We start from the raw sequence: 13,527 nt of genomic DNA, 5'->3' as shown, positions 1-13,527 counted from the left end.
ACTGGGATATGCTTAACACCCCGGCAGTCCTACAATCTAAGCTAGATAGCCTCAATCTCACACAAATCATCAAGGAACCCACGAGGTACAACCCTAAATCTGTAAACATGGGCACCCTCATAGATATTATCCTGACCAACTTGCCCTCCAAATACACCTCCACTGTATTCAATCAGGATCTCAGCGATCACTGCTTCATTGCCTGTATCCGCTATGGGTCCGCGGTCAAACGACCACCAAAAATCACTTTCAAACTCTCCATAAAACACTTCTGCGAGCAGGCCTTTCTAATCGACCTGGCCCGGGTATCCTGGAAGGAAATTAACCTCATCCCGTCAGTCGAGGATGCCTGGTCATTCTTTTATCTTAGATAAGCATGCCCCGTTCAAAAAATGCAGAACGAAGAACAGATATAGCCCTTGGTTCACTCCAGACCTGACTGCCCTTGACCAGCACAAAAACAGCCTGTGGCGGACTGCCATAGCATCGAATAGTCCCCACGATATGCAATTGTTCAGGGAAGTCAGGAACCAATACACGCAGTCAGTCAGGAAATCAAAAGCTAGCTTTTTCAATCAGAAATTCGCATCCTGTAGCTCTAACTCCAAAAAGTTTTGGGACACTGTAAAGTCCATGGAGAACAGAGCACCTCCTCCCAGCTGCCCACTGCACTGAGGCTAGGTAACACGGTCACAACTGATAAATCCATGATAATCCAAAATTTCAATAAGCATTTCTCAACGGCTGGCCATGCCTTCCTCCTGGCTACTCCAACCCCGGCCAACAGCTCGACCCCCCCGCAGCTACTCACCCAAGCCTCCCCGGCTTCTCCTTCACCCATATCCAGGCAGCATATGTCCTGAAAGAGCTGTAAAACCTGGACCATTAAAAATCAACTTGGCTAGACAATCTGGACCCTCTCTTTCTAAAACTGTCTGCCGCCATTGTTGCAACCCCTATTACCAGCCTGTTCAACCTCTCTTTCGTATTGTCCGAGATCCCTAAAGATTGGAAAGCTGCCGCGGTCTTCCCCCTCTTCAAAGGGGGTGACACCCTAGACCCAAACTGTTACAGACCTATATCCATCCTGCCCTGCCTATCTAAAGTCTTCAAAAGCCAAATTAATAAACAGATCACTGACCATTTCGAATCCCACCGTACCTTCTCCGCTGTGCAATCGGGCTTTCGAGCCGGTCACGGGTGCACCTCAGCCACGCTCAAGGTCCGAAACGATATCATAATCACCATGGATAAAAGACAGTACTGTACAGCCATCTTCATCGACCTGGCCAAGGCTTTCGACTCTGTCAATCACCGTATTCTTATCGGCAGACTCAATAGCCTTGGTTTTTCTGACGACTGCCTCGCCTGGTTCACCAACTACTTTGCAGACAGAGTTCAGTGTGTCAAATCGGCGGGCCTGTTGTCCGGACCTCTGGCAGTCTCTATGGGGGTACAACAGGGTTCAATTCTCGGGCCGACTCTTTTCTCTGTATATATCAATGATGTCGCTCTTGCTGCGGGTGATTCCCTGATCCAGAAGACACCATTCTGTATACTTCTGGCCCTTCCTTGGACACTGTGCTAACTAACCTCCAAACGAGCTTCAATGCCATACAACACTCCTTCCGTGGCCTCCAACTGCTCTTAAACGCTAGTAAAACCAAATGCATGCTTTTCAACCGTTCGCAGCCCGCACTCGCCCGCCCGACTAGCATTACCACCCTGGACGGTTCTGACCTAGAATATGTGGACAACTATAAATACCTAGGTGTCTGGCTATACTGTAAACTCTCTTTCCAGACGCATATTAAACATCTCCAATCCAAAATCAAATCTAGAATAATCTTTCTATTTCGCAACAAAGCATCCTTCACTCATGCCGCCAAACTTACCCTAGTAAAACTGACTATCCTACCGATCCTCGACTTCGTCGATGTCATCTACAAAATAGCTTCCAACACTCTACTCAGCAAACTGGATGCAGTCTATCACAGTGCCATCCGTTTTGTTACCAAATCACCTTATACCACCCACCACTGCGATCTGTATGCTCCAGCCGGCTGGCCCTCGCTACATATTTGTCGCCAGACCCACTGGCTCCAGGTCATCTATGAGTCTATGCTAGGTAAAGCTCGGCCTTGTCTCAGTTCGCAAATACTCTGTCTAACCCTACACTCATTAAAAACCCACCACCCTACTCCACTATTTAAATATATCTAGTCCTACCTCAGGCGAACTGCCTGAAAGGACGGGACACCACCACTCAGCACACCCTGTAATGCTTCCGACGTCAAGTCTTGTGCACCCAAATACTTTTCTACAGCTGCCACCACAACCTACATTTTCTGCGATTTAAGTTCCATCCCTGCACTACAGTTGATAAACATTGCTATAAATGCTAAAAATTCAAAATTACTGAAGTACATATCACTTGTTGGCCTATCCCTCTCTACTGGTACAGATCTACTACTCACACCCTCTCAGGATTCCCCCACCTTGACCCATCGTCCTTTACTTTCTTCACTGCCTCAACAACGATTGAATCAAATCAAATTTTATTTGTCACATACACATGGTTAGCAGATGTTAATGCGAGTGTAGCGAAATGCTTGTGCTTCTAGTTCCGACAATGCAGTAATAACCAATAAGTAATCTAACTAACAATTCCAAAACTACTGTCTTATACACACAAGTGTAAGGGGATAAAGAATACGTACATAAAGATATATGAATGAGTAATGGTACAGAGCAGCATAGGCAAGATACAGTAGATGGTATCGAGTATAGTATATACATATGAGATGAGTATGTAAACAAAGTGGCATAGTTAAAGTGTGCTAGTGATACATGTATTACATAAAGATGCAATAGATGATATAGAGTACAGTATATACGTATACATATGAGATGAATAATGTAGGGTATGTAAACATTATATTAGGTAGCATTGTTTAAAGTGGCTAGTGATATATTTTACATCATTTCCCATCAATTCCCATTATTAAAGTGGCTGGAGTTGAGTCAGTGTGTTGGCAGCAGCCACTGAATGTTAGTGGTGGCTGTTTAACAGCCTGATGGCCTTAAGATAGAAGCTGTTTTTCAGTCTCTCGGTCCCAGCTTTGATGCACGTGTACTGACCTCGCCTTCTGGATGATAGCGGGGTGAACAGGCAGTGGCTCGGGTGGTTGTTGTCCTTGATGATGTTTATGGCCTTCCTGTAACATCGGGTGGTGTAGGTGTCCTGGAGGGCAGGTAGTTTGCCCCCGGTGATGCGTTGTGCAGACCTCACTACCCTCTGGAGAGCCTTACGGTTGTGGGCGGAGCAGTTACCGTACCAGGCGGTGATACAGCCCGCCAGGATGCTCTCAATTGTGCCTCTGTAGAAGTTTGTGAGTGCTTTTGGTGACAAGCCGAATTTCTTCAGCCTCCTGAGGTTGAAGAGGCGCTGCTGCGCCTTCTTCACGATGCTCTCTGTGTGGGTGGACCAATTCAGTTTGTCTGTGATGTGTATACCCTCTCCACTACTGTTCCATCGATGTGGATAGGGGGGTGTTCCCTCTGCTGTTTCCTGAAGTCCACAATCATCTCCTTAGTTTTGTTGACGTTGAGTGTGAGGTTATTTTCCTGACACCACACTCCGAGGGCCCTTACCTCCTCCCTGTAGGCCGTCTCGTCGTTGTTGGTAATCAAGCCTACCACTGTTGTGTCATCCGCAAACTTGATGATTGAGTTGGAGGCGTGCGTGGCCACGCAGTTGTGGGTGAACAGGGAGTACAGGGGAGGGCTCAGAACGCACCCTTGTGAGGCTCCAGTGTTGAGGATCAGTGGGGTGGAGATGTTGTTGCCTACCCTCACCACCTGGGGGCGGCCCGTCAGGAAGTCCAGTACCCAGTTGCACAGGGCGGGGTCGAGACCCAGGGTCTCGAGCTTGATGACGAGCTTGGAGGGTACTATGGTGTTAAATGCCGAGCTGTAGTCGATGAACAGCATTCTCACATAGGTATTCCTCTTGTCCAGATGGGTTAGGGCAGTGTGCAGTGTGGTTGAGATTGCATCGTCTGTGGACCTATTTGGGCGGTAAGAAAATTGGAGTGGGTCTAGGCCCTAGACTCTAGGGTATCAGGTAGGGTGGAGGTGATATTGTCCTTGACTAGTCTCTCAAAGCACTTCATGATGACGGAAGTGAGTGCTACGGGGGGGTAGTCGTTTAGCTCAGTTACCTTAGCTTTCTTGGGAACAGGAACAATGGTGGCCCTCTTGAAGCATGTGGGAACAGCAGACTGGGATAGGGATTGATTGAATATGTCCGTAAACACACCAGCCAGCTGGTCTGCGCATGCTCTGAGGGCGCGGCTGGGGATGCCGTCTGGGCCTGCAGCCTTGCGAGGGTTAAAACGTTTAAATGTTTTACTCACCTCGGCTGCAGTGAAGGAGAGTCCACATTTTTTTGTTGCAGGCCGTGTCAGTGGCACTGTATTGTCCTCAAAGCGGGCAAAAAACTTATTTAGTCTGCCTGGGAGCAAGACATCCTGGTCGGTGACGGGGCTGGTTTTCTTTTTGTAATCCGTGATTGACTGTAGACCCTGCCACATACCTCTTGTGTCTGAGCCGTTGAATTGAGATTCTACTTTGTCTCTATACTGACGCTTAGCTTGTATGATTGCCTTGCGGAGGGAATAGCTGCACTGTTTGTATTCGGTCATGTTTCCTGTCACCTTGCCCTGATTAAAAGCAGTGGTTCGCGCTTTCAGTTTCACGCGATTGCTGCCATCAATCCACGGTTTCTGGTTTGGGAATGTTTTAATCGTTGCTATGGGAATGACATTTTCAAAGCACGTTCTAATGAACACGCAACACGCACACCGAATCAGCGTATTCGTCAATGTTGTTGTCTGACGCAATACGAAACATATCCCAGTCCACGTGATGGAAGCAGTTTTGGAGTGTGGAATCAGATTGGTCGGACCAGCGTTGGACAGACCTCAGCGTGGGAGCTTCTTGTTTTAGTTTCTGTCTGTAGGCAGGGATCAACAAAATGGAGTCGTGGTCAGCTTTTCCGAAAGGAGGGCGGGGCAGGGCCTTATATGCGTCGCGGAAGTTAGAATAGCAATGATCCAAGGTTTTGCCAGTCCTGGTTGCGCAATCGATATGCTGATACAATTTAGGGAGTCTTGTTTTCAGATTAGCCCAGCTACAATGAATGCAGCCTCAGGATGTATGGATTCCAGTTTGCAAAGAGTCAAATAAAGTTCGTTCAGAGCCATCGATGTGTCTGCTTGGGGGGGAATATATACGGCTGTGATTATAATCGAAGAGAATTCTCTTGGTAGATAATGCGGTCAACATTTGATTGTGAGGAATTCTAAATCAGGTGAACAGAAGGATTTGAGTTCCTGTATGTTTTTGTGATCACATCACATCTCGTTAGCCATAAGGCATACGCCCCCGCCCCTCTTCTTACCAGAAAGATGTTTGTTTCTGTCGGCGCGATGCGTGGAGAAACCAGCTGGCTGCACCGACTCCGATAGCGTCTCTCCAGTGGGCCATGTTTCCGTGAAGCAAAGAACGTTACAGTCTCTGATGTCCCTCTGGAATGCTATCCTTGCTCGGGTTTCATCAACCTTGTTGTCAAGGTTGATGAAACATTGGCAAGAAGAATGCTAGGGAGTGGTGCATGATGTGCCCGTCTCCGGAGTCTGACCAGAAGACTGCTTCGTTTCCCTCTTTTACGAAGTCGTTTTTTTGGGTCGCCGGCTGGGATCCATTCCGTTGTCCTGGGTGAAAGACAGAACACAGGATCCGCTTCGCAAAAGTCATATTCTTGGTCGTACTGATGGTGAGTTGACGCTGTGAGTTGACGCTGCTCTTATATTCAGTAGCATACAACAACTTCTGTGCTACTCTAACCCTGGAAAGCTTAACCTGCCTCTCTCGTACCGGACATTTCTGATCCCCAGCCCCATGGGCACCCTTACGATTAACACATACCGCTACTTACCCCAATGCTACACATTCCTTTGTTTCATGCCCTTCTGTACACTTATCTCACCTAGGATCCTCCCTCCTACACACTGCTGCCACATGCCCATAAGCTTGACACCTGCAACAACATAATGTGTTCGGCACAAAAGCTTGGACGAGATGGCTTATATATCCTAACATAATTTTGTCAGGCAAAGATTCAACATCAAAACACAAAAGAACAGTCAACGACTCTTCTGTTTCACTACTCACACCACCCTGTCTGTGTCATACCGAACGAAGAGCATCACAAACACCAGGAATCTTCCCCTTCAGTTGGTAAACTTTCACTTTTACCACTACCCCAGTTATCACTCCTTTCAATGGTACAATTTTCTTGAGAGCAAAACAATACACATCTCTTGTCCCCATTAGTTTGATGGACTCATCTTTATCCTGACCCTCGGTGCAAGCCTCGGGCTCTGAGAACTTTACCACACCTACCACCTCCGATCATTTGCCCTCACTCACTTCCATTTCTCATCCTGTCTTCGATCCGGCATACAACTTACACTTTCCACCATTCTTCTTCAACAAACCATCTACAAGGTTTTCCAACATTTTTAACCGATTCAAGATCACCCTCTCTCTCTTCAACCTCTCTTTTTCCCTCCATTCATCTGCTGTATTCCAAGAATATGTCTCCTTATGATAATATTGTTCTTCCCCTAACATACATCTCTTTCTCTCAAGGGACGCCATTCCTCTCGCTACCTGGGGAAGCCCCGGATAACAAAGTTCAATCCACAAAACTTTCTGCAGCACCATGCTTCCCCAGACCTCTTCTTCTTCTTCTATTGTATATTGGTGATCGCACAATTGAATGTGAATCCCGCCACCTACTGTGCGGGATGGAAACAGGATTCCCCAAAAACGGAACAAACTACCAAAACCTACAAAAAATGTTTGAATAAAAAATAAAATAATAATAATGTTAAAAAATCAAACAGATCTGATCCCTACAATGGCTCAAGGGGAACCTGGGGCTTTGCAAGTCTTCAGACGTAAAATTCTTAAGTCCCATAAACGACAATAATAATAATGTCCAGTTTCTTAGACTTCTTTGAATGCCACACAATTCACCTCTTTAAATATTTTTTTACCCCTTTTTTCATGGTAACTAATTGGTAGTTACAATCTTGTCTCATCGCCGCAACTCCCATACGGAAAGTTGAGAGCTGTGCATCCTCCGAAACACAACCCAGCCAAGCCGCACAGCTTCTTGACACAATGCCCACTTAACCCGGAAGCCAACCACACCAATGTGTCAGAGGAAACACCGTACACCTGGCGACCGTGTCAGCATGTATTGTGTCCGGGCCTACCACAGGAGTCACTAGAGCACAATGGGACAAGAACATCCTTGCCAGCAAAACCCTCCCCTAAACCGGATGGCGCTGGGCCAATTGTGCGCCGCCCCATGGGTCTCCCAGTTGCGGCCAGCTATGACAGAGCCTGGACTCAAACCAGCATCTCTAGTGGCACAGCTAGCACTGTGATGCAGTGCCTCCGCATAGGAGATTCGATTTACCACTCTAACTTTTGCCATCTCAATCTCCTTCACCCTTACAGGGCACTCCAGGAATTTGGGATCATGATCCACACTACTTTTGCAACATCGTCATCCTTTTACACATCATTCATCAGTATACTCTGTCCATTTGCACACACTTGAAACATGGCCTAATCCTTTACAAATCTTACACTACAGTGGTTTGGGGATGAAAGCTTTTACCACATATCTTATATAACCAAGCTTCACATGCGTAGTTATTTGCTCTTCATCAAAAAAACAACAAGATCGACAGACTTTCTTATTTTACTCCATTCACCCAATGGGCTGAAAATGGCTGTCAAGCAATGGTCAACAACCAACTTGACAGAGCTTGAATATTTTTTAAAGAATAATGTGCAAGTATTGTACAATTCAGGTGTACAAAGCTCTTCGAGACTTACCCAGAAATACTCACAGCTGTAATCACTGCCAAAGGTGATTCTAACTCAGGGATGTGAATAGTTATGTAAATTATGTTTTCACTTTGTCATTATGGAGTATTGTGTGTAGATGGGTGAGATTTTTTTTTTATTGAATCCATTTTGAATTCATGCTGTAAAACAACAAAATGTGGATTAAGTCAAGGGGTATGAATACTTTCTGAAGGCACATGTGTCTGCAGAAACTCTTCATCAAAAGACAGTAAAACCAATAGACTTTGCTTCTTCTTTCCATCTACCATGTGTTTCAAGCTATGTGCATCAACTACTCCTGGCTAAACATAAACTATGTCCTGGCTAAACCGAAACCACAGTATCTAAGGAGATGCTAGAGATAACAACTTTTGTTGGTGCCCTATTCAGAAAATCATAGCAAACCACTTTCACATGTCAATATTTTTGAGAGGCACAGCGCACACTCCTTTTGCTCTTCTGACACACATAAAATTAACATCATACCAGTCCTTGCCACTCTGACTGCCTCCACCTTTCCCAATGCATCCCTCACCATCTCCATGACAGCAAACGGGTCTCCCAAAAAAACATCCTTACTCATGAATTGCTCTCCAACAAGGAACAAGCCATTAACAGCCCGAGGCTTATCTTCATTAACAACTTAAATAACAATATGGGGATGAGGTAGTTGGGTGTGCTATTTACAGATTGACCGTGTACAGGTACAGTGATCGGTAAGCTGCTCTGACACCTGATGCTTAAAGTTAGAGACGGAGATATAAGTCTCCAGCTTCAGTGATTTTTGCAATTCGTTCCAGTCAATGGCATCAGAGAACTGGAAGGAGAGGCGACCAAAGGAAGAATTGGCTTTGGGGGTGACCAGTGAGATATGGGTGGGTGCTGCTATGGTGACCAGTGAGCTGAGATAAGGCGGGGCTTTACCTAGCAGAGACTTATAGATGACCTGGAGCCAGTGGGTTTGGCGACGAATATGTAGCGAGGGCCAGCCAACGAGAGCATACAGGTCGCAGTGGTGGGTAATATATCTGGCTTTGGTGACAAAACGGATGGCACTGTGATAGACTGCATCCAATTTGTTGAGTAGTGTTGGAGGCTAATTTGTAAATGACATTGCCGAAGTCCAGGATCGGTAGGATAGTCCGTTTTACGAGGGTAAGTTTGGCAGCATGAGTGAAGGATGCTTTGTTGCGATAAAGGAAGCCAATTCTAGATTTCATTTTGGATGTAATGTGTAATCCATTTAGTCTACCCCTTTTCTCTTTTTACAATTTCTGTTTGTAAAACTGAGATTATCTGGAGTTCTTCCACAGTGCCCTGCTAAAAAATACCCCAAAGAGCTACACAAGCATGAGGGAGCGGACACACCTTGTGGTTATGGAGCACATCAAGATTGTGGAACAGAAAAATCAAGACTACAGTAATGACACAACCACCTCACTCTTCTCTCTGCAGATTCTCAAAACACAACACAAAGACATGTCTACAAGACTCTTACCTCCTTCACTAGCTTTACGCACCAGCTGTCAGAGCAGCTCACAGATCACTGGACCTGTACATAGCTCATCTGTAAATAGCCCATCCAATCTACCTCATCCCCATATTGTATTTATTTATTTATCTTGCTCCTTTGCACCCCAGTATCTCCACTTGCACATTCATCTTCTGCACATTCTACCATTCCAGTGATTAATTGCTATATTGTAATTACGTCGCCACCGTAGCCTATGTATTGCCTTACCTCTCTTATCCTACCTCATTTGCACATGCTGTATATAGATTTTTCTACTGTATTATTGATTGTATGTTTGTTTATTCCATGTGTAATTCTGTGTTTTTATATGTGTTGAATTGCTTTGCTTTATCTTGGCCAGGTCACAGTTGCAAATGAGAACTTGTTCTCAACTAGCCTACCTGGTTAAATAAAGGTGAAATATATATATCTTTTTAAACATGGTCTGGAAGGTACTCTGTGGTCCTCAGGCTAACTCTATCCCAATAACACAAACCCATACAAACATGAACCATTTCATGTTTATGCCATGCTTAATGTAAATTGAGCTATTTTAGCTGTCAGCTTGTATTGTGTTTTGCCAATGCACCTTGTGCATAGCTAGGGGTTGGAAGCACATGCTGGTGGAATCATATTCTGTACCACCTACAACAAATTACACAACAATACACAATTCAACCACCACACTATTATATTTATCTTTATTAGACTGGCTTCCTTAGCACACCTAATATGGACATTTCAATATTGTCAGCTTGCTGTTAGCTAGCTAGTGTCACTACATTGGCAGCAAGATTGCTAGCCAGTTTAGAACCAACTAACGTTAGCTACCAGTCTAGCAGTGACTACCATGGCATAGGCGAAATGGATTGACAGTGTGTATCCAAATGATAGCTAGCTATATGATTTAGCTGAATGCTTTCAGAGTTCATTACATGACTGAAACATTAGCTAGCTAATTTACCTAGTCCATCTAGGCTAGCAAGCAAGCTAACATTAGATTACCTCTAATCAAAAATCTTCTGTTTTGTTGTGAAGGAAAAAATCTAAGGTATCGCATCACTTCTCAGCTGTCGTCCAAATGGATTACCCATCAGTTCACCCTGAAAATCCCTATGATAGTCTTTGGTCACCACAAGCATCATTCTTGAGAGCCGCAATCCACTGGCGGTATCGGGGTAGATCTCTGGTCGGTAGAACGGTGAAAGATATCTCGTTGTCGTGCATGTAATTTACACAGCCAGCATAGAACACCACATGGACATGATGACAAACGTTAGTGAAAAACAAATGTTCCCCCAAAAAATTGCCTGGAGAAGTTCTGCGATTACTGTGTTGTTCGTTTCAAAGTAAACAACACCATCACTCAAGTTTGTGGACACTCCCCATCTACCTACCAGCGGTAGCTGTATTCATTATGAATGTCGGAATATGTGGTTCACTATGAGCAGACAAACACAAGAAGTCAAAACTTCCCGATTCTAACAGTGAAATGAAAATGCGCAACTTCGAGCTTTTGGTTTGGATAATTTTGATGTTTAGGACAAAATGTAATGTTGTTAATATAGTAATGACTATATGCTGTGGCAGAGCCAGGGAGAAATTTCCCTTTAACACCTAATCCCTAGCCCAGCTAACATTAGCCACCTAGCTACCTAGCTAACATTAGCCACAACAAATTGGAATTTGTAACTTAATATCATAGGTATTGCAAATTGTTAACATTTTGTACAAATAGTAATTCGTAACATATCATACGAATTGTAACATATATGAAATGGATGATGGACATCCACAAATTAATATATACCATACCACATGTAACATGTCATACTCATTTGAGTGTCACAAATTTTCATTTAAAATATTACGTATACCCTGAGTCCAGGTTTCAGGCAGCAGGTATAAGGTCCCTAGCATACACAGTAAACTATAATCATGGCAACAACCATCCTGGACACTTCCTCCTGAGCCTTCTGTGTTGACGCAGTCTTTCTGCTGCATGGCAGTCATTCGGAAGGAATTTTAAAGGGTTCGATTTTACCCTGTAATATGCCTTTTCACAAGGTTAACTTGGCCATTACTGTAGTTTCTCATCCTCTCCCACCATTGATTTTATTGCTGTTGTTGTAGGTGAATGAAGATTATTTAATTGTCTCTTGGTTATGTTGCCTGGCTGCAAAAGCAGCACTTCTCCAATCCTCTGCAGATTATGCAAATCAAGAAGACAACATATTATTTCCATTTCAGTCATTGAATTGTTCTAAAATATTTGCCTTGCCAGTTGTTTGTTACCACAGTTGTGTTTTTTGCCTTTACCTGTTGGACGCCTTTTCCCTTTTCTCTATCTTGCGGTTTGGCATCTCTTGTCTTTTCTTGCTCTTCACCTGTTGTGGTGTTAGCAACCAACAAGATGGTGTACCCCAATCTGTGGGGTTTTATACCAGCCATGTTGTCATCAAGATTAATCTAAATCAGAAATGGTCAGACACACACACACACAAACTTAAATTATGCTTACCCGGAAGAACTGAATCAAATGTTTGAATTTAAGGTTCATCCTTCTTGGATGAGAAGTGCTTTTGGTGTCACGCTTCCTGAGTCTGTGTTTGCCTGTGTTTCTGTCCTGGAGTGTGTTTCCGGTGTCCTGTAATGCACCCTGTCTGGTTGCCTGGCGAATTAGCTTGTTGGGAGATCGATGTTCACCCGCACCTGTATCCCATCAGTAATCTGCACACCTGTCCTGATCATCACCTCTCCCCTTCAAAAGCTCTGACCTGACATCCATTCCCTGCCGGATCGTTAGCCATGAACAGTATGTGCCCACGAACCAGCCTCCAGTTTATAGAGTTTGTTTTGTTTTATTGTTTTGTACGTCTTGCTTGCCTTTAACTTACCGCCGTTTGTTTTGTCTACAGCCATTCACCCGGAACCCATACCCCATCCCTGTCTGCTCATCGCCAGTGTGTTGTTATCCATTGGATCTGCCTATCCACTCCCATCAACCCACCTCTGCTGCCCGCTCCTCCACCCGGAACTATCTACCTCCACGTTCTCATTGATTAATAAATACTCACCATCTTTATACTCACCTTGTCCTGGTCTGCTTCTGGGTCCAATTCTGGTAAACCCTGACATTTGGGGTCATGTTACTCAGCAGTCAGGTGAAATTGCTTATCCTCGTCATGCTTAAAAAATGAAATAGTTTCTAATGATTCTAATTACTTGTACACAAAGAAAACACATTTTGACAATTAAAATTATTTTACCACAAAAAAGTCAACAGGGAAGTATACTTTGAGGAGATAATCAGACGTTGATTTAATTTACTTCATTCTATGTTCTAGCATTTCCTCATGTCACAACTTCCACCGAAGTCAGTCCCTCTCCTTGTTCAGTCGGCGTTCGGTGGTCACGTCACCTCGATGTCATCGGCTGACTAGCCACCGCCAATCCACTTTTCATTTTCCATTTGTTCTGTCTTTGTCTTATCACACCTGACTTCACTCACCAATTACTTGTTTATTATTTAACCCTCTGTTCCCTATGTTGTATTTGTGAGTGATTGTTATTTGTTACGTGGATAATTGTCAGGCGTTGCACTTTTGTTTTAGACCGTGTTTTTGGCACTTGTATACATTATGCGCTGTCATTTGGTAACCGGTATTAAAGTGTGCCTGTTTATTATACTCCTCTCTCCTGCACTTGACTTCGCCTCCCATATACACGCAGTACAGAATCAATCACCTCAAGAAGGGAGTCAGCAGGAGCAGACGCGTTCAGCAGAACACGACCATGTTACAACGTCTGGGCACAGCCATGGATCGCGTGCTGCAGACTATGGATCATTGGGAGAGAGGAGGAGGTTTTTCAGCGCCTCCACCAGCTCTACTACAACAGGTCCCACTATCCACCCCTCTTTTACCTGGTCCCAGCGGGATTCGACTCGCGCTCCTGAGGGAGTATGATGGGACGGCTGCCAGATGCCAGGGGTTTCTACTACAGCTGGAGCTCTACCTGGG

The sequence above is a fragment of the Oncorhynchus masou genome, chromosome 5 (genome assembly GCF_036934945.1).
Source record: "Oncorhynchus masou masou isolate Uvic2021 chromosome 5, UVic_Omas_1.1, whole genome shotgun sequence".
Lineage (NCBI taxonomy): Eukaryota > Metazoa > Chordata > Actinopteri > Salmoniformes > Salmonidae > Oncorhynchus > Oncorhynchus masou.
Note: the sequence above shows the minus strand (reverse complement) of the source record.